Consider the following 20970-nt stretch of genomic DNA (forward strand, 5'->3'; position numbering starts at 1 on the left):
GGGTTCTCCCCTTGGCCCCTTGCTCGCTAATGTTTTCATGACCTCAATCGAAGAAAACCTCGAACGACAAGGAAAACTCCCTTCGTTCTATCGAAGATATGTAGACGACACCCTGACTATCATGCCGAATATGGCGGCAGCATCTAGCTTTCTAGACACATTAAACCTTGCACATTCATCCGTAAAATTCACCATGGAAACTGAAAGCAATGGTATGTTGCCATTTCTGGGAACTCAGTTACTGAATCGATCTCCCCGGATAGAGACAAAGGTCTACGTAAAACCTACGAATTCAGGTCTCCTTCTGCATTTTCAGAGCAATGTTGACAATCAGTACAAGAATGGCTTGCTGAGAACTATGCTCGATCGAGCACACCGTTTATCTTCTTCTTGGTCACACTTCTCAGACGAATGTGACCGTTTGAAGTCAGTTTTCTCACGCCTAAAGTACCCGAAACAACTCGTAAATTCCACTATCAAACGCTTTGTTGACTCAAAGGTCTGCGACCAACCGCGACCTTTATCAACAGCCCAAGAGACGGATAACATGGTTCGAGTAGTCTTGCCATTTAAAGACCAAAACTCAGCAGAATTTGTAAAAAAACAACTTAAGGATTTGAGCGTGAAAGTAAACAAAACCATCCAGCCTTTATTTACCAGCAGAAAAACGTAATTATATCAACATTGTCGTTTGGTCAAAAATGATCTAACAGTGTAAATTTGTGGAAAGCGTTCGTTTCAGCCTGAAAACGTACGTTTTTGTGAAAAATAGTTTTTGGCAGTGATTTATCTACAGGGATTGCATATTGGTTTGCATACTGGTTTTCAAGTGTTTAAGGGGTTTAGCCACCGGGTACCTTGCCAAGAACTTCAAAAAGAGGTCGTAATTCCACAACAAAGACACAAGGAATAAGAATAAGATGGACATCCCGGGATTTAGAACGGCCGCAGGCCAAAGAACCTTCTATTATCAGCCTGAAAACGTACGTTTTTGTGAAAAATGGTTTTTGGCAGTGATTTGAGCAGTTTTGGAAAAAAAGAATCGCAAAAAAGGTAATTACATCAAGATGATGATTTGGTGAAAAATGATCTGACAGTGCAAATTTGTGGAAAACGTTCCTTTTTAGCCTGAAAACCCACGTTCTTGTTAAACGTGGCTTTTGGCAGTCATTTGAGCAGTTTTGGAGAAGAAATCGTAAAAAAGTAATTACATCAAGATTAAAATTTTGTCAAAAATGACATAACAGTGCAAATTTGTGGAAAACGTTTGTTTCAGCCTGAAAACGTACGTTTTTGTAAAAAACGGTTTTTGGCTGTGATTGAGCAGTTTTGGAGAAAAAATGGTAAAAAAGTAATTATATCAACATTGTCGTTTGGTCAAAAATGATCCAACAGTGTAAATTTGTGGAAAGCGTTTGTTTCAGCCTACAAACTTACGTTTTTGGGAAAAATGGTTATTTTTGATGATTGTTCTACAGGGATTGCATATTGGTTTGCACACTGGTTTTCAAGTGTTTTAGGGGTTTAGCCCCTGGCTACATTGCCAAGAACTTCAAAAAGAGGTCTTAATTCCACAAGAAGGACACACGGAATAAGAATAAGATGGACATCCTAGGATACAGAACGGCCGCAGGCCAAAGAACCTTCTATTATCAGCCTGAAAACGTACGTTTTTGTGAAAAATGTTTTTTGGCAGTGATTTGAGCAGTTTTGGAGAAAAAAGGTAAAAAATGTAATTACGTGAAGATTATCGTTTGGTGAAAAATGATATAACAGTGCAAATTTGTGGAAAACGTTCGTTTCAGCCTAAAAACAAACGTGTTTGTGAAAAAATTGTTTTTGCCAGTGATTTGAGCAGTTTTGGAGAAAAAATCGTAAAAAAGTAATTACATCAAGATTATCATGTGGTCAAAAATTATCTAAGAGTGCAAATTTGTGCAAGAGGTTTGTTTTAGCCTGAAAACGTACGTTTTTGTGAAAAAATGGTATTTGGCAGGGATTTGAGCAGTTTTGGGAATAAAAAAATCGTAAAAAAGGTAATTACATCAAGATGATGATTTGGTGAAAAATGATCTAACAGTGCAAATTGTGGAAAACGTTCGTTTCAGCCTGAAAACCCACGTTTTTGTTAAACGTGGTTTTTGGCAGTCATTTGAGCAGTTTTCGAGAAAAAATGGTAAAAAAGTAGTTACATCAAGATTATCATTTGGTGAAAAATGATCTAAGAGTGCAAATTTGTGGAAAGCGTTCATTTCAGCCTAAAAACGTTCGTTTTTGTGAAAAATGGTTTTTGGCAGTGATTTATCTACAGGTATTGCATACTGGTTGCACACTAATTTTCAAGTGTTTAAGGGGTTTAACCCCTTGCTACCTTGCCAAGAACTTTAAAAAGAGGTCTCAATTCCACAAAGAAGACACACGGAATAAGAATAAGATGGACATTCAAGGATACAGAACAGAAGCAGGCCAAAGAAACTTCTATTATGAGCCTGAAAACGTTCGGTTTTTGGGAAAAATGGTTTTTGGCAGTAACTTGAGTAGTTTTGGTGAAAGAATCATAAAAAGGTAATTACATCAAAATTATCATTTTGTCAAAAATGATCTAACAGTGCAAATTTGTGGAAAACGTTCGTTTCAGCTTGAAAACGTACGTTTTCGTGAAAAATGGTTTGTGGCAGTGATTTGAGCAGTTTTGGAGAAAAAATCGTAAAAAGGTAATTACATCAAGATTATCATTTGGTCAAAAATGATCTAACAGTGCAAATTTGTGGAAAACGTTCGTTTCAGCCTGAAAACGTACGTTTTTGTGAAAAATGGCTTTTAGCAGTGATTTGAGCAGTTTTCGAGAAAAAATGGTTAAAGGGTAAGTACATCAAGATTATCATTTGGTCAAAAATTCTAACAGTGCAAATTTGTGGAAAACGTTCGTTTCAGCCTGAAAACGTACGTTTTTGTGAAAAACGGTTTGTGGCAGTGATTGATCTACAGGGATTGCATACTGGTTTGCACACTTCTTTTCAAGTCTTTAAGGGGTTTAGCCCCTTTGTACCTTGCCAAGAACTTCAAAAAGAGGTGGGAATTCCACAACAAAGACACACGGAATAAGAATAAGATAAACACACCAAGATACAGAACGGCCACAGGCCAAAGAACCTTCTATTATCAGCCTGAAAACGTAGGCTTTTGTGAAAAATGGTTTTTGGCAGTGATTTATCTACAGGGATTGCATCCTGGTTTGCACACTTGTTTTCAAGTGCTTAAGGGGCTTAGCCCCTTTCTACCTTGCCAAGAACTTCAAAAAGAAGTCTGAATTCCACAATAAAGACACACGGAATAAGAATAAGATGGACATCCCGGGATAAAAAATAGCCGCAGGCCAAAGAACCTCTTATTATCAGCCTGAAAAAGTACTTTTTGTGAAAAATGGTTTTTGGCAGTGATTAGAGCAGTTTTGGAGAAAAAATCGCAAAAAATTAATTATATCAAGATTATCATGTGGTCAAAAATGATCTAACAGAGCAAATTTGTGGAAGACGTTTGTTTTAGCTAGAAAACGTACGTGTTTGTGAAAAAATGGTTTTTGGCAGTGATTTGAGCAGTTTTGGAGAAAAAATCGTAAAAAAGTAATTACATCAAGATTATCATTTGCTCAAAAATGATCTAACAGTGCAAATTTGTGGAAAACGTTCGTTTCAGCCTGAAAACGTACCTTTTTGTGAAAGATGGGTTTTGGCTGTGATTTAAGCAGTTTTGGAGAAAAAATCGCAAGAAGGTAATTACATCCAGATTATCATTTGGTCAAAAATGATCTAACAGTGCAAATTTGTGGAAAACATTCGTTTCAGCCTGAAAACGTACCTTTTTGTGAAAGATGGGTTTTGCCAGTGATTTGAGCAGTTTTGGAGAACAAATCGTAAAAAGGTAATGACATCAAGATTATGATTTGGTCAAAAATGATCTGACAGTTCAAATTTGTGGAAAACGTTCCTTTCAGCCTCAAAAGTTACGTTTTTGTAAAAAATGGTTTTTGGCTGTGATTTGAGCAGTTTTGGAGAAAAAATCGCAAAAAGGTAATTACATGAGGATTATCATTTGGTCAAAAAATATCTAACAGTCTAAATTTGGGGAAAACGTTCGTTTGAACCTGAAATCGTACGTTTTTGTGAAAAATGGTTTTTGGCAGTGATTTGACCAGTTTTGGAGAACAAATCGTAAAAAGGTAATTACATCAAGATTATCATTTGGTCAAAAATGATCTAACAGTGCAAATTTGTGGAAAACGTTCCTTTCAGCCTAAAAACGTACGTGTTTGCCAAAAATGGTTTTTGGCAGTGATTTGAGCAGTATTGGAGAAAAAATGGTAAAAACGTAGTTACATCAACATTGTCATTTGGTAAAAATTATCTAACAGTGCAAATTTGTGGAAAGGATTCGTTTTAGCCTGAAAACGTACGTTTTTGTGAAAAATGGTTTTTGGCAGTGATTTGAGCAGTTTTGGAGAAAAAAACGAAAAAATGTAGTTTTATCAAGATTATCATCTGGTCAAAAATGATCTAACAGTGGAAATTTGTGGAAAACGTTCGTTTCAGCCTGAAAACGTACGTTTTTGTGAAAAACGGTTTTTGGCAGTGATTTGAGCAGTTTTGGAGAAAAAAATGGTAAAAAAGTAATTATATCAACATTGTCGTTTGGTCAAAAATGATTAAATAGTTTAAATTTGTGGAAAGCGTTCTTTTCAGCCTAAAAACTTACGTTTTTGGGAAAAATGGTTATTTTCAATGATTGTTCTACAGGGATTGCATATTGGTTTGCACACTGGTTTTAAAGTGTTTAAGGGGTTTAGCCCCTGGCTACGTTATCAAGAACTTCAAAACGAGGTCTTAATTCCTCAAGAAGGACACACGGAATAAGAATAAGATGGACATCCTAGGATACAGAACGGCCGCAGGCCAAAGAACCTTCTATTATCAGCCTGAAAACGTACGCTTTTGTGAAAAATGGTTTTTGCCAGTGATTTGGGCAGTTTTGGAGAAAAAACCGTAAAAAGGTAATTACATCAAGATTATGATTTGGTCAAAAAAGATCTAACAGTGCAAATTTGTGGAAAAAGTTCGTTTGAACGTGAAAACGTACGTTTTTGTAAAAAATGGTTTGTGGCAGTGATTTGAGTAGTTTTGGAGAAAACATGGAAAGCGTTCGTTTCAGCCTACAAACTTACGTTTTTGGGAAAAATGGTTTTTGGCAATGATTTATCTACAGGGATTGCATATTGGTTTGCACACTGGTTTTCAAGTGTTTAAGGGGTTTAGCCCCTGGCTACCTTGCCAAGAATTTCAAAAAGAGGTCTTAATTCCACAACAAGGACACACGGAATAAGAATAAGATGGACATCCTAGGATACAGAACCGCCGCCGGCCAAAGAACCTTCTATTATCAGCCTAAAAACGTACGTGTTTGTGAAAAATGGTTTTTGGCAGTGATTTGAGCAGTTTTGGAGAAAAAATCGTAAAAAGGTAGGGACATCAAGATTATCATTTGGTCAAAAATGATCTAGCAGTGCAAATTGGTGGAAAACGTTCGTTTCAGCCTGAAAACGTACGTTTTCCTGAAAAATGGTTTTTGGCAGTGATTTGAGCAGTTCTGGAGAAAACATGGTAAAAAGGTATTTACATCAAGATTATCATTTGGTCAAAAATGTTTTAACAGTGCAAATTTGTGGAAAACGTTTGCTTTAGCCTGAAAACGTACGTTTTTTTGAGAAAAGGTAATTAAATGAAGAGTATCATTTGGTCAAAAGTTATCTAACAGTGCAAATTTGTGGAAAACGTGCGTTTCAACATCAAAACGTACGTTATTCTGAAAAATGGTTTTTGGCTGTGATTTGAGCAGTTTTGGAGAATAAATCGTAAAAAGGTAATTACATCAAGATTATGATTTGGTCAAAAGTGATCTAACAGTAAAAATTTGTGGAAAACATTCGTTTGAACGTGAAAACGTACGTTTTTGTGAAAAATGGTTTGTGGCAGTGATTTGAGCAGTTTTGGAGAAAACATGGTAAAAAGGTATTTACATCAAGATTATCATTTGGTCAAAAATGATCTAGCAGTGAAATTTGTGGAAAGCCATTCGTTTGAACCTGAAAACGTACGTTTTTGTGAAAAATGGTTTTTGGCAGGGATTTAAGCAGTTTTGGAGAAAAAATCGTAAATAGGTCATTACATCAAGGTTATCATTTGGTCAAAAATGATCTAACAGTGCAAATTTGTGGAGAACGTTAGTTTTAACCTGAAGTGGTACGTTTTTGTGAAAAATGGTTTTTGGCAGTAATTTGAGCAGTTTGGAGAAAAAATCTTAAAAAGGTAATTACATCAAGATTATCATTTGGTCAAAAATGATGTAACAGTGCAAATTTGTGGAAAACGTTCGTTTTAGCCTGAAAACGTACGTTTTTGTGAAAAATGGTTTTTGGCAGTGATTTTAGCAGTTTTGGATAAAAAATGGTAAAAAGGTAATTACATCAAGATTATGATTTGGTCAAAAATGATCTAACGGTGCAAATTTGTGGAAAGCCGTTCGTTTGAACCTGAAAACGTACGTTTTTGTGAAAAATGGTTTTTGGCAGTGATTTGAGCAGTTTTCGAGAAAAAATCGTAAAAAGGTAATTACATCAAGATTATCATTTGGTCAAAAATGATCTAACAATACAAATTTGTGGAAAACGTTAGTTTTAACCTGAAATCGTACGTTTTTGTGAAAAATGGTTTTTGGCAGTGATTTGAGCAGTTTTGGAGAAAAAATCTTAAAAGGGTAATTACATCAAGATTATCATTTGGTCAAAAATGATCTAACAGTGCAAATTTGTGGAAAACGTTCGTTTTAGCATGAGAACGTACGTTTTTGTGAAAAATGGTTTTTGGCAGTGATTTGAGCAGTTTTGGCAAATAAATCGTAAAACGGTAATTACGAGAAGATTATCATTTGATCAAGAATGATCTAAGAGTGCAAACTTGTGGAAAACGTTCGTTTTAGCCTGAAAATGTACGTTTTTGTTAAAAATTGTTTTTGGCAGTGATTTGAGCAGTTATGGAGAAAAAATCGTAAAAAGGTAATTACATCAAGACTATCATTTGGGCAAAAATGATCTAACAGTGCAAATTTGTGGAAAACGTTTGTTTCAGCCTGAAAACGTACGGTTTCCTGAAAAATGGTTTTTGGCAGTGATTTGAGCAGTTCTGGAGAAAAAATCTTGAAAAGGTAATTACATCAAGATTATCATTTGGTCAAAAATGTTCTAGCAGTGCAAATTTGTGGAAAACGTTTGCTTTAGCCTGAAAACGTACGTTTTTTTGAGAAAAGGTAATTAAATGAAGAGTATCATTTGGTCAAAAGTGATCTAACAGTGCAAATTTGTGGAAAACGTGCGTTTCAACGTTTCAAAAATGGTTTTTGGCAGTAATTTGAGCAGTTTTGGAGAAAAAATCTTAAAAAGGTAATTACATCAAGATTATCATTTGGTCAAAAATGATCTAACAGTGCAAATTTGTGAAAAACGTTCGTTTTAGCATAAAAACGTATGTTTTTTAGAAAAGTGGTTTTTGGCAATCATTTGAACAGTGTTGGAGAAAAAATGGTAAAAAGGTAATTACATGAAGATTATGGTTTGGTCAAAAATGATGTAACAGTACAAATTTGTGGAAAACGTTCGCTTTAGCATGAAAACGTACGTTTTTATAAAAAATGCTTTTTGGCAGTCATTTGAGCAGTTTTGGCGAATAAATCGTAAAAAGGTAATGACGTGAAGATTATCATTTGGTCAAAAATGATGTAGCAAAGCAAATTTGTGGAAAACGTTCGTTTTAGCCTGAAAATGTACGTTTTTGTGAAAAATGGTTTTTGACAGTGATTTGAGAATTTTTTGAGAAAAAATCGTAAAAAGGTAAATACATCAAGATTATCATTTGGTGAAAAACGTTCTAACAGTGCAAATTTGTGGAAAACGTTCGCTTTAGCCTGAAAACGTACGTTTTTTTGAGAAAAGGTAATTACATGAAGATTATCATTTGGTCAAAAGTGATCTAACAGTGCAAATTTGTGGAAAACGTGAGTTTCAACCTCAAAAGGTACGGTTTTGTAAAAAATGGTTTTTGGCTGTGATTTGAGCAGTTTTGGAGAATAAATCGTAAAAAGGTAATTACATGAATATTATGATTTGGTCGAAAGTGATCTAACAGTGCAAATTTGTGGAAAACGTGAGTTTCAACCTCAAAAGGTACGCTTTTGTGAAAAATGGTTTTTGCCAGTGATTAGGGCAGTTTTGGAGAAAAAACCGTAAAAAGGTAATTACATCAAGATTATGATTTGGTCAAAAAAGATCTAACAGTGCAAATTTGTGGAAAAAGTTCGTTTGAACGTGAAAACGTACGTTTTTGTAAAAAATGGTTTGTGGCAGTGATTTGAGTAGTTTTGGAGAAAACATGGAAAGCGTTCGTTTCAGCCTACAAACTTACGTTTTTGGGAAAAATGGTTTTTGGCAGTGATTTAAAAAGTTTTGCAGAACAAATCGTAAAAGGGTAATTACATCAAGATTATCATTTGGTGAAAAATGATCTAACAGTGCAAATTTGTGGAAAACGTTCGTTTCAGCCTGAAAACGTACGTTTTTGTGAAAAATGGTTTTTGGCAGTGATTTAAAAAGTTTTGCAGAACAAATCGTAAAAGGGTAATTACATCAAGATTATGATTTGGTGAAAAATGATCTAACAGTGCAAATTTGTGGAAAACGTGCGTTTCAACCTCAAAAGGTACGTTTTTGTGAAAAATGGTTTTTGGCAGTGATTTGAGCAGTTTTGGAGAAAAAATCGTAAAAAGGTAATTACATCAAGATTATCATTTGGTCAAAAATGATTTAACAGTGTAAATTTGTGGAAAGCGTTCGTTTCAGCCTAAAAGTTACGTTTTTGGGAAAAATGGTTATTGGATATGATTGTTCTAGAGGGATTGCGTATTGGTTTGCACACTGGTTTTCAAGTGTTTAAGGGGTTTAGCCCCTGGCTACCTTGCCAAGAACTTCAAAAAGAGGTCTTAATTCCACAAGAAGGACACACGGAATAAGAATAAGATGGACATCCTAGGATACAGAACGGCCGCAGGCCAAAGAACACTCTATTATCAGCCTGAAAACGTACGTTTTAGTGAAAAATGGTTTTTGGCAGTGATTTGAGCAGTTTTGGAGAAAAAATCGTAAAAAGGTAGTGACATCAAGATTATCATTTGGTCAAAAATGATGTAGCAAGGCAAATTTGTGGAAAACGTTCGTTTGAACCTGAAAACGTACGTTTTTGTGAAAAATGGTTTTTTCCAGTGATTTGGGCAGTTTTGGAGAAAAAACCGTAAAAAGGTAATCACATCAAGATTATAATTTGGTCAAAAAAGATCTAACAGTGCAAATTTGTGGAAAACGTTCGTTTGAACGTGAAAACGTACGTTTTTGTAAAAAATGGTTTGTGGCAGTGATTTGAGTAGTTTTGGAGAAAACATGCAAAGCGTTCGTTTCAGCCTACAAACTTACGTTTTTGGGAAAAATGGTTTTTGGCAATGATTTATCTACAGGGATTGCATATTGGTTTGCACACTGGTTTTCAAGTGTTTAAGGGGTTTAGCCCCTGGCTACCTTGCCAAGAACTTCAAAAAGAGGTCTTAATTCCACAAGAAGGACACACGGAATAAGAATAAGATGGACATCCTAGGATACAGAACCGCCGCCGGCCAAAGAACCTTCTATTATCAGCCTAAAAACGTACGTGTTTGTGAAAAATGGTTTTTGGCAGTGATTTGAGCAGTTTTGGAGAAAAAGTCGTAAAAAGGTAGTGACATCAAGATTTTCATTTGGTCAAAAATGATGTAGCAAAGCAAATTTGTGGAAAACGTTCGTTTGAACCTGAAAACGTACGTTTTTGTAAAACATGGTTTTTGGCAGTGATTTGAGCAGTTTTGGAGAAAACATCGTAAAAAGGTAATTACATCAAGATTATTATTTGGTGAAAAATGATGTAGCAGTGCAAATTTGTGGAAAACGTTCGTTTGAACCTGAAAACGTACGTTTTTGTAAAAAATGGTTTTTGATAGTGATTTGAGCAGTTTTGGGGAAAAAATCCTAAAAGGGTAATTACATCAAGATTATGATTTGGTCAAAAATGATCTAACAGTGCAAATTTGTGCAAAACGTTCGTTTCAGCATGAAAACGTACGTTTTTTAGAAAAGTGGTTTTTGGCAGTCATTTGAACAGTGTTGGAAAAAAAATCGTAAAAAGGTAATGACATAAAGATTATGCTTTGGTCAAAAATGATGTAACAGTGCAAATTAGTGGAAAACGTTCGCTTTAGCATGAAAACGTACGTTTTTATAAAAAATGCTTTTTGGCAGTGATTGAGCAGTTTTGGCAAATAAATCGTAAAAAGGTAATTACGAGAAGATTATCATTTGATCAAAAATGATCTAAGAGTGCAAACTTGTGGAAAACGTTCGTTTTAGCCTGAAAATGTACGTTTTTGTTAAAAATTGTTTTTGGCAGTGATTTGAGCAGTTATGGAGAAAAAATCGTAAAAAGGTAATTACATCAAGATTATCATTTGGGCAAAAATGATCTAACAGTGCAAATTTGTGGAAAACGTTCGTTTCAGCCTGAAAACGTACGTTTTCCTCAAAAATTGATTTTGGCAGTGATTTAAGCAGTTATGGAGAAAAAATCGTAAAAAGGTAATTACATCAAGATTATCATTTGGTCATAAATGATCTAACAGTGCAAATTTGTGCAAAAAAGGTTCGTTTCAGCCTCAAAACTTACGTTTTTGTGAAAAATGGTTTTTGGCAGTGATTTGAGCAGTTTTGAAGAAAAAATCGTAAAAAGGTAATTACATCAAGATTATGATTTGGTCAAAAATCATCTAACAGTGCAAATTTGTGAAAAACGTTCGTTTTAGCATAAAAACGTACGTTTTCTAGAAAAGTGGTTTTTGGCAATCATTTGAACAGTGTTGGAGAAAAAATGGTAAAAAGGTAATTACATGAAGATTATGGTTTGGTCAAAAATGATGTAACAGTACAAATTTGTGGAAAACGTTCGCTTTAGCATGAAAACGTACGTTTTTATAAAAAATGCTTTTTGGCAGTGATTTGAGCAGTTTTGGCGAATAAATCGTAAAAAGGTAATGACGTCAAGATTATCATTTGGTCAAAAATGATGTAGCAAAGCAAATTTGTGGAAAACGTTCGTTTTAGCCTGATAATGTACGTTTTTGTGAAAAATGGTTTTTGACAGTGATTTGAGCAGTTTTTGAGAAAAAATCGTAAAAAGGTAAATACATCAAGATTATCATTTGGTGAAAAACGTTCTAACAGTGCAAATTTGTGGAAAACGTTCGCTTTAGCCTGAAAACGTAGGTTTTTTTGAGAAAAGGTAATTACATGAAGATTATCATTTGGTCAAAAGTGATCTAACAGTGCAAATTTGTGGAAAACGTGCGTTTTAACCTCAAAACGTACGGTTTTGTAAAAAATGGTTTTTGGCTGTGATTTGAGCAGTTTTGGAGAATAAATCGTAAAAAGGTAATTACATCAATATGATGATTTGGTCGAAAGTGATCTAACAGTGGAAATTTGTGGAAAACCTCCGTTTGAACGTGAAAACGTACGTTTTTGTGAAAAATGGTTTGTGGCAGTGATTTGAGCAGTTTTGGAGAAGAAATCTTAAAAGGGTAATTACATCAAGATTATGATTTGGTCAAAACTGATATAACGGTGCAAATTTGTGGAAAGCCGTTCGTTTGAACCTAAAAACGTACGTTTTTGTGAAAAATGGTTTTTGGCAGTGATTTGAGCAGTTTTGGAGAAAAAATCGTAAAAAGGTAATTACATCAAGATTATCATTTGGTCAAAGATGTTCTAGCAGTGCAAATTTGTGGAAAACGTTTGCTTTAGCCTGAAAACGTACGTTTTTTTGAGAAAAGGTAATTAAATGAAGAGTATCATTTGGTCAAAAGTGATCTAACAGTGCAAATTTGTGGAAAACGTGCGTTTTAACATCAAAACGTACGTTTTTCTGAAAAATGGTTTTTGGCTGTGATTTGAGCAGTTTTGGAGAAGAAATCTTAAAAGGGTAATTACATCAAGATTATGATTTGGTCAAAAATGATCTAACGGTGCAAATTTGTGGAAAGCCGTTCGTTTGAACTTGAAAACGTACGTTTTTGTGATAAATGGCTTTTGGCAGTGATTTGAGCAGTTTTTGAGAACAAGTCGTAAAAAGGTAATTACATCAAGATTATCATTTGGTCAAAAATGATCTAACAGTGCAAATTTGTGGAAAACGTTCCTTTCAGCCTGAAAACGTACGTGTTTGCCAAAAATGGTTTTGGCAGTGATTTCAGCAGTATTGGAGAAAAAATGGTAAAAACGTAATTACATCAACATTGTCATTTGGTAAAAATTATCTAACAGTGCAAATTTGTGGAAAGGATTCGTTTTAGCCTGAAAACGTACGTTTTGGTAAAAAATGGTTTTTGGCAGTGATTTGAGCAGTTTTGGAGAAAAAAACGAAAAAATGTAGTTTTATCAAGATTATCATCTGGTCAAAAATGATCTAACAGTGGAAATTTGTGGAAAACGTTCCTTTCAGCCTGAAAACGTACGTTTTTGTGAAAAACGGTTTTTGGCAGTGATTTGAGCAGTTTTGGAGAAAAAATCGAAAAAATGTAGTTTTATCAAGATTATCATCCGGTCAAAAATGATCTAACAGTGCAAATTTGTGGAAAACGTTTGTTTCAGACTAAAAAGGTACGTTTTTATGAAAAATGGTTTTTGGCAGTGATTTGAGGAGTTTTGGAGAGGAAATCGTAAAAAAGTAATTACATCAAGATTAAAATTTTGTCAAAAATGACATAGTGCAAATTTGTGGAAAACGTTCGTTTCAGCCTGAAAACGTACGTTTTTGTGAAAAACGGTTTTTGGCAGTGATTTGAGCAGTTTTGGAGAAAAAATGGTAAAAAAGTAATTATATCAACATTGTCGTTTGGTCAAAAATGATTTAATAGTTTAAATTTGTGGAAAGCGTTCGTTTCAGCCTAAAAACTTACGTTTTTGGGAAAAATGGTTATTTTCAATGATTGTTCTACAGGGATTGCATATTAGTTTGCACACTGGTTTTCAAGTGTTTAAGGGGTTTAGCCCCTGGCTACGTTGCCAAGAACTTCAAAACGAGGTCTTAATTCCTCAAGAAGGACACACGGAATAAGAATAAGATGGACATCCTAGGATACAGAACGGCCGCAGGCCAAAGAACCTTCTATTATCAGCCTGAAAACGTACGCTTTTGTGAAAAATGGTTTTTGCCAGTGATTTGGGCAGTTTTGGAGAAAAAACCGTAAAAAGGTAATTACATCAAGATTATGATTTGGTCAAAAAAGATCTAACAGTGCAAATTTGTGGAAAAAGTTCGTTTGAACGTGAAAACGTACGTTTTTGTAAAAAATGGTTTGTGGCAGTGATTTGAGTAGTTTTGGAGAAAACATGGAAAGCGTTCGTTTCAGCCTACAAACTTACGTTTTTGGGAAAAATGGTTTTTGGCAATGATTTATCTACAGGAATTGCATATTGGTTTGCACACTGGTTTTCAAGTGTTTAAGGGGTTTAGCCCCCGGCTACCTTGCCAAGAACTTCAAAAAGAGGTCTTAATTCGACAAGAAGGACACACGGAATAAGAATAAGATGGACATCCTAGGATACAGAACCGCCGCCGGCCAAAGAACCTTCTATTATCAGCCTAAAAACGTACGTGTTTGTGAAAAATGGTTTTTGGCAGTGATTTGAGCAGTTTTGGAGAAAAAATCGTAAAAACGTAGTGACATCAAGATTATCATTTGGTCAAAAATGATGTAGCAAAGCAAATTTGTGGAAAACGTTCGTTTGAACCTGAAAACGTACGTTTTTGTAAAACATGGTTTTTGGCAGTGATTTGAGCAGTTTTGGAGAAAACATCGTAAAAAGGTAATTACATCAAGATTATTATTTAGTGAAAAATGATGTAGCAGTGCAAATTTGTGGAAAACGTTCGTTTAAACCTGAAAACGTACGTTTTTGTGAAAAATGGTTTTTGATAGTGATTTGAGCAGTTTTGGGGAAAAAATCCTAAAAGGGTAATTACATCAAGATTATGATTTGGTCAAAAATGATCTAACAGTGCAAATTTGTGCAAAACGTTCGTTTCAGCATGAAAACGTACGTTTTTTAGAAAAGTGGTTTTTGGCAGTCATTTGAACAGTGTTGGAGAAAAAATCGTAAAAAGGTAATTACATCAAGATTATGCTTTGGTCAAAAATGATGTAACAGTGCAAATTTGTGGAAAACGTTCGCTTTAGCATGAAAACGTACGTTTTTATAAAAAATGCCTTTTGGCAGTGATTTGAGCAGTTTTGGCAAATAAATCGTAAAAAGGTAATTACGAAAAGATTATCATTTGATCAAGAATGATCTAAGAGTGCAAACTTGTGGAAAACGTTCGTTTTAGCCTGAAAATGTACGTTTTTGTTAAAAATTGTTTTTGGCAGTGATTTGAGCAGTTATGGAGAAAAAATCGTAAAAAGGTAATTACATCAAGATTATCATTTGGGCAAAAATGATCTAACAGTGCAAATTTGTGGAAAACGTTTGTTTCAGCCTGAAAACGTACGGTTTCCTGAAAAATGGTTTTTGGCAGTGATTTGAGCAGTTCTGGAGAAAAAATCTTGAAAAGGTAATTACATCAAGATTATCATTTGGTCAAAAATGTTCTAGCAGTGCAAATTTGTGGAAAACGTATGCTTTAGCCTGAAAACGTACGTTTTTTTGAGAAAAGGTAATTAAATGAAGAGTATCATTTGGTCAAAAGTGATCTAACAGTGCAAATTTGTGGAAAACGTGCGTTTCAACATCAAAACGTACGTTTTTCTGAAAAATGGCTTTTGGCTGTGATTTGAGCAGTTTTGGAGAATAAATCGTGAAAAGGTAATTACATCAAGATAATGATTTGGTCAAAAGTGATCTAACAGTAAAAATTTGTGGAAAACATTCGTTTGAACGTGAAAACGTACGTTTTTGTGAAAAATGGATTGTGGCAGTGATTTGAGCAGTTTTGGAGAAAACATGGTAAAAAGGTATTTACATCAAGATTATCATTTGGTCAAAAATGATCTAGCAGTGAAATTTGTGGAAAGCCGTTCGTTTGAACCTGAAAACGTACGTTTTTGTGAAAAATGGTTTTTGGCAGGGATTTAAGCAGTTTTTGAGAAAAAATCGTAAATAGGTAACTACATCAAGGTTATCATTTGGTCAAAAATGATCTAACAGTGCAAATTTGTGGAGAACGTTAGTTTTAACCTGAAGTGGTACGTTTTTGTGAAAAATGGTTTTTGGCAGGGATTTAAGCAGTTTTGGAGAAAAAAATCGTAAATAGGTAATTACATCAAGGTTATCATTTGGTCAAAAATGGTCTAACAGTGCAAATTTGTGGAGAACGTTAGTTTTAACCTGAAGTGGTACGTTTTTGTGAAAAATGGTTTTTGGCAGTGGTTTGAGCAGTTTTGGAGAAAAAATCTTAAAAAGTTAATTACCTCAAGATTATCATTTGCTCAAAAATGATCTAACGGTTCAAATTTGTGGAAAACGTTCGTTTTAGCTTGAAAACGTACGTTTTTAAGAAAAATGGTTTTTGGCAGTGATTTTAGCAGTTTTGGATAAAAAATGGTAAAGAGGTAGTTACATCAAGATAATGATTTGGTCAAAAATGATATAAGGGTGCAAATTTGTGGAAAGCCGTTCGTTTGAACCTAAAAAAGTACGTTTTTGTGAAAAATGGTTTTTGGCAGTGATTTGAGCAGTTTTGGAGAAAAAATGGTAAAAAAGTAATTATATCAACATTGTCGTTTGGTCAAAAATGATTTAATAGTTTAAATTTGTGGAAAGCGTTCGTTTCAGCCTAAAAACTTACGTTTTTGGGAAAAATGGTTATTTTCAATGATTGTTCTACAGGGATTGCATATTGGTTTGCACACTGGTTTTCAAGTGTTTAAGGGGTTTAGCCCCTGGCTACGTTGCCAAGAACTTCAAAACGAGGTCTTAATTCCTCAAGAAGGACACACGGAATAAGAATAAGATGGACATCCTAGGATACAGAACGGCCGCAGGCCAAAGAACCTTCTATTATCAGCATGAAAACGTACGCTTTTGTGAAAAATGGTTTTTGCCAGTGATTTGGGCAGTTTTGGAGAAAAAACCGTAAAAACGTAATTACATCAAGATTATGATTTGGTCAAAAAAGATCTAACAGTGCAAATTTGTGGAAAAAGTTCGTTTGAACGTGAAAACGTACGTTTTTGTAAAAAATGGTTTGTGGCAGTGATTTGAGTAGTTTTGGAGAAAACATGGAAAGCGTTCGTTTCAGCCTACAAACTTACGTTTTTGGGAAAAATGGTTTTTGGCAATGATTTATCTACAGGGATTGGATATTGGTTTGCACACTGGTTTTCAAGTGTTTAAGGGGTTTAGCCCCTGGCTACCTTGCCAAGAACTTCAAAAAGAGGTCTTAATTCCACAAGAAGGACACACGGAATAAGAATAAGATGGACATCCTAGGATACAGAACCGCCGCCGGCCAAAGAACCTTCTATTATCAGCCTAAAAACGTACGTGTTTGTGAAAAATGGTTTTTGGCAGTGAGTTGAGCAGTTTGGGAGAAAAAATCGTAAAAAGGTAGTGACATCAAGATTATCATTTGGTCAAAAATGATGTAGCAAAGCAAATTTGTGGAAAACGTTCGTTTGAACCTGAAAACGTACGTTTTTTTAAAACATGGTTTTTGGCAGTGATTGGAGCAGTTTTGGAGAAAACATCGTAAAAAGGTAATTACATCAAGATTATTATTTGGTGAAAAATGATGTAGCAGTGCAAATTTGTGGAAAACGTTCGTTTAAACCTGAAAACGTACGTTTTTGTAAAAAATGGTTTTTGATAGTGATTTGAGCAGTTTTGGGGAAAAAATCCTAAAAGGGTAATTACATCAAGATTATGATTTGGTCAAAAATGATCTAACAGTGCAAATTTGTGCAAAACGTTCGTTTCAGCATGAAAACGTACGTTCTTTAGAAAAGTGGTTTTTGGCAGTCATTTGAACAGTGTTGGAGAAAAAATCGTAAAAAGGTAATTACATCAAGATTATGCTTTGGTGAAAAATAATGTAACAGTGCAAATTTGTGGAAAACATTCGCTTTAGCATGAAAACGTACGTTTTTATAAAAAATGCCTTTTGGCAGTGATATGAGCAGTTTTGGCAAATAAATCGTAAAAAGGTAATTACGAGAAGATTATAATTTGATCAAAAATGATCTAAGAGTGCAAACTTGTGGAAAACGTTCGTTTTAGCCTGAAAATGTACGTTTTTGTTAAAAATTGTTTTTGGAAGTGATTTAAGCAGTTATGGAGAAAAAACCGTAAAAAGGTAATTACATCAAGATTATCATTTGGGCAAAAATGATCTAACAGTGCAAATTTGTGGAAAATGTCCGTTTCAGCCTGAAAACTTACCTTTTCCTGAAAAATGGTTTTTGGCAGTGATTTGAGCAGTTCTGGAGAAAAAATCTTGAAAAGGTAATTACATCAAGATTATCATTTGGTCAAAAATGTTCTAGCAGTGCAAATTTGTGGAAAACGTTTGCTTTAGCCTGAAAACGTACGTTTTTTTGAGAAAAGGTAATTAAATGAAGAGTATCATTTGGTCAAAAGTGATCTAACAGTGGAAATTTGTGGAAAACGTGCGTTTCAACGTTTCAAAAATGGTTTTTGGCAGTAATTTGAGCAGTTTTGGAGAAAAAATCTTAAAAAGGTAATTACATCAAGATTATCATTTGGTCAAAAATGATCTAACAGTGCAAATTTGTGAAAAACGTTCGTTTTAGCATAAAAACGTACGTTTTTTAGAAAAGTGGTTTTTGGCAATCATTTGAACAGTGTTGGAGAAAAAATGGTAAAAAGGTAATTACATGAAGATTATGGTTTGGTCAAAAATGATGTAACAGTACAAATTTGTGGAAAACGTTCGCTTTAGCATGAAAACGTACGTTTTTATAAAAAATGCTTTTTGGCAGTCATTTGAGCAGTTTTGGCGAATAAATCGTAAAAAGGTAATGACGTGAAGATTATCATTTGGTCAAAAATGATGTAGCAAAGCAAATTTGTGGAAAACGTTCGTTTTAGCCTGAAAATGTACGTTTTTGTAAAAAATGGTTTTTGACAGTGATTTGAGAATTTTTTGAGAAAAAATCGTAAAAAGGTAATTACATCAAGATTATCATTTGGTCAAAAACGTTCTAACAGTGCAAATTTGTGGAAAACGTTCGCTTTAGCCTGAAAACGTACGTTTTTTTGAGAAAAGGTAATTACATGAAGATTATCATTTGGTCAAAAGTGATCTAACAGTGCAAATTTGTGGAAAACGTGAGTTTCAACCTCAAAAGGTACGGTTTTGTAAAAAATGGTTTTTGGCTGTGATTTGAGCAGTTTTGGAGAATAAATCGTAAAAAGGTAATTACATCAATATTATGATTTGGTCGAAAGTGATCTAACAGTGCAAATTTGTGGAAAACGTGAGTTTCAACCTCAAAAGGTACGGTTTTGTAAAAAATGGTTTTTGGCTGTGATTTGAGCAGTTTTGGAGAATAAATCGTAAAAAGGTAATTACATCAATATTATGATTTGGTCGAAAGTGATCTAACAGTGCAAATTTGTGGAAAACGTGAGTTTCAACCTCAAAAGGTACGCTTTTGTGAAAAATGGTTTTTGCCAGTGATTTGGGCAGTTTTGGAGAAAAAACCGTAAAAAGGTAATTACATCAAGATTATGATTTGGTCAAAAAAGATCTAACAGTGCAAATTTGTGGAAAAAGTTCGTTTGAACGTGAAAACGTACGTTTTTGTAAAAAATGGTTTGTGGCAGTGATTTGAGTAGTTTTGGAGAAAACATGGAAAGCGTTCGTTTCAGCCTACAAACTTACGTTTTTGGGAAAAATGGTTTTTGGCAGTGATTTAAAAAGTTTTGCAGAACAAATCGTAAAAGGGTAATTACATCAAGATTATCATTTGGTGAAAAATGATCTAACATTGCAAATTTGTGGAAAACGTTCGTTTCAGCCTCAAAACGTACGTTTTTGTGAAAAATGGTTTTTGGCAGTGATTTAAAAAGTTTTGCAGAACAAATCGTAAAAGGGTAATTACATCAAGATTATCATTTGGTGAAAAATGATCTAACAGTGCAAATTTGTGAAAAACGTGCGTTTCAACCTCAAAAGGTACGTTTTTGTGAAAAATGGTTTTTGGCAGTGATTTGAGCAGTTTTGGAGAAAAAATCGTAAAAAGGTAATTACATCAAGATTATCATTTGGTCAAAAATGATTTAACAGTGTAAATTTGTGGAAAGCGTTCGTTTCAGCCTAAAAACTTACGTTTTTGGGAAAAATGGTTATTGGATATTATTGTTCTACAGGGATTGCATATTGGTTTGCACACTGGTTTTCAAGTGTTTAAGGGGTTTAGCCCCTGGCTACCTTGCCAAGAACTTCAAAAAGAGGTCTTAATTCCACAACAAGGACACACGGAATAAGAATAAGATGGACATCCTAGGATACAGAACGGCCGCAGGCCAAAGAACCCTCTATTATCAGCCTGAAAACGTACGTTTTTGTGAAAAATGGTTTTTGGCAGTGATTTGGGCAGTTTTGGAGAAAAAACCGTAAAAAGGTAATCACATCAAGATTATAATTTGGTCAAAAAAGATCCAACAGTGCAAATTTGTGGAAAACGTTCGTTTGAACGTGAAAACGTACGTTTTTGTAAAAAATGGTTTGTGGCAGTGATTTGATTAGTTTTGGAGAAAACATGCAAAGCGTTCGTTTCAGCCTAAAAACTTGCGTTTTTGGGAAAAATGGTTTTTGGCAATGATTTATCTACAGGGATTGCATATTGGTTTGCACACTGGTTTTCAAGTGTTTAAGGGGTTTAGCCTCTGGCTACCTTGCCAAGAACTTCAAAAAGAGGTCTTAATTCGACAAGAAGGACACACGGAATAAGAATAAGATGGACATCCTAGGATACAGAACGGCCGCAGGCCAAAGAACCTTCTATTATCAGCCTGAAAACGTACGCTTTTGTGAAAAATGGTTTTTGCCAGTGATTTGGGCAGTTTTGGAGAAAAAACAGTAAAAAGGTAATTACATCGAGATTATGATTTGGTCAAAAAAGATCGAACAGTGCAAATTTGTGGAAAAGGTTAGTTTGAACGTGAAAACGTACGTTTTTGTAAAAAATGGTTTGTGGCAGTGATTTGAGTAGTTTTGGAGAAAACATGGAAAGCGTTCGTTTCAGCCTACAAACTTACGTTTTTGGGAAAAATGGTTTTTGGCAGTGATTTAAAAAGTTTTGCAGAACAAATCGTAAAAGGGTAATTACATCCAGATTATCATTTGGTGAAAAATGATCTAACAGTGCAAATTTGTGGAAAACGTTCGTTTCAGCCTCAAAACGTACGTTATTGTGAAAAATGGTTTTTGGCAGTGATTTGAGCAGTTTTGGAGAAAAAATCGTAAACAGGTAATTACATCAAGATTATCATTTGGTCAAAAATGATTTAACAGTGTAAATTTGTGGAAAGCGTTCGTTTCAGCGTAAAAACTTACGTTTTTGGGAAAAATGGTTATTGGATATGATTGTTCTACAGGGATTGCATATTGGTTTGCACACTGGTTTTCAAGTGTTTAAGGGGTTTAGTCCCTGGCTACCTTGCCAAGAACTTCAAAAAGAGGTCTTAATTCCACAACAAGGACACACGGAATAAGAATAAGATGGACATCCTAGGATACAGAACGGCCGCAGCCCAAAGAACCCTCTATTATC

At 34.5% G+C, this 20970-nt stretch overlaps 1 pseudogene; it reads left to right on the top strand.

Moving 5' to 3' along the window:
- The first annotated feature begins 130 nt into the window (after window positions 1-130).
- Window positions 131-20970, top strand: part of LOC137969372 (uncharacterized) — a 24117-nt pseudogene continuing 3277 nt past the window's right edge.

This window comes from Montipora foliosa, chromosome 1 (genome assembly GCF_036669935.1).
Source record: "Montipora foliosa isolate CH-2021 chromosome 1, ASM3666993v2, whole genome shotgun sequence".
Taxonomy (NCBI): domain Eukaryota; kingdom Metazoa; phylum Cnidaria; class Anthozoa; order Scleractinia; family Acroporidae; genus Montipora; species Montipora foliosa.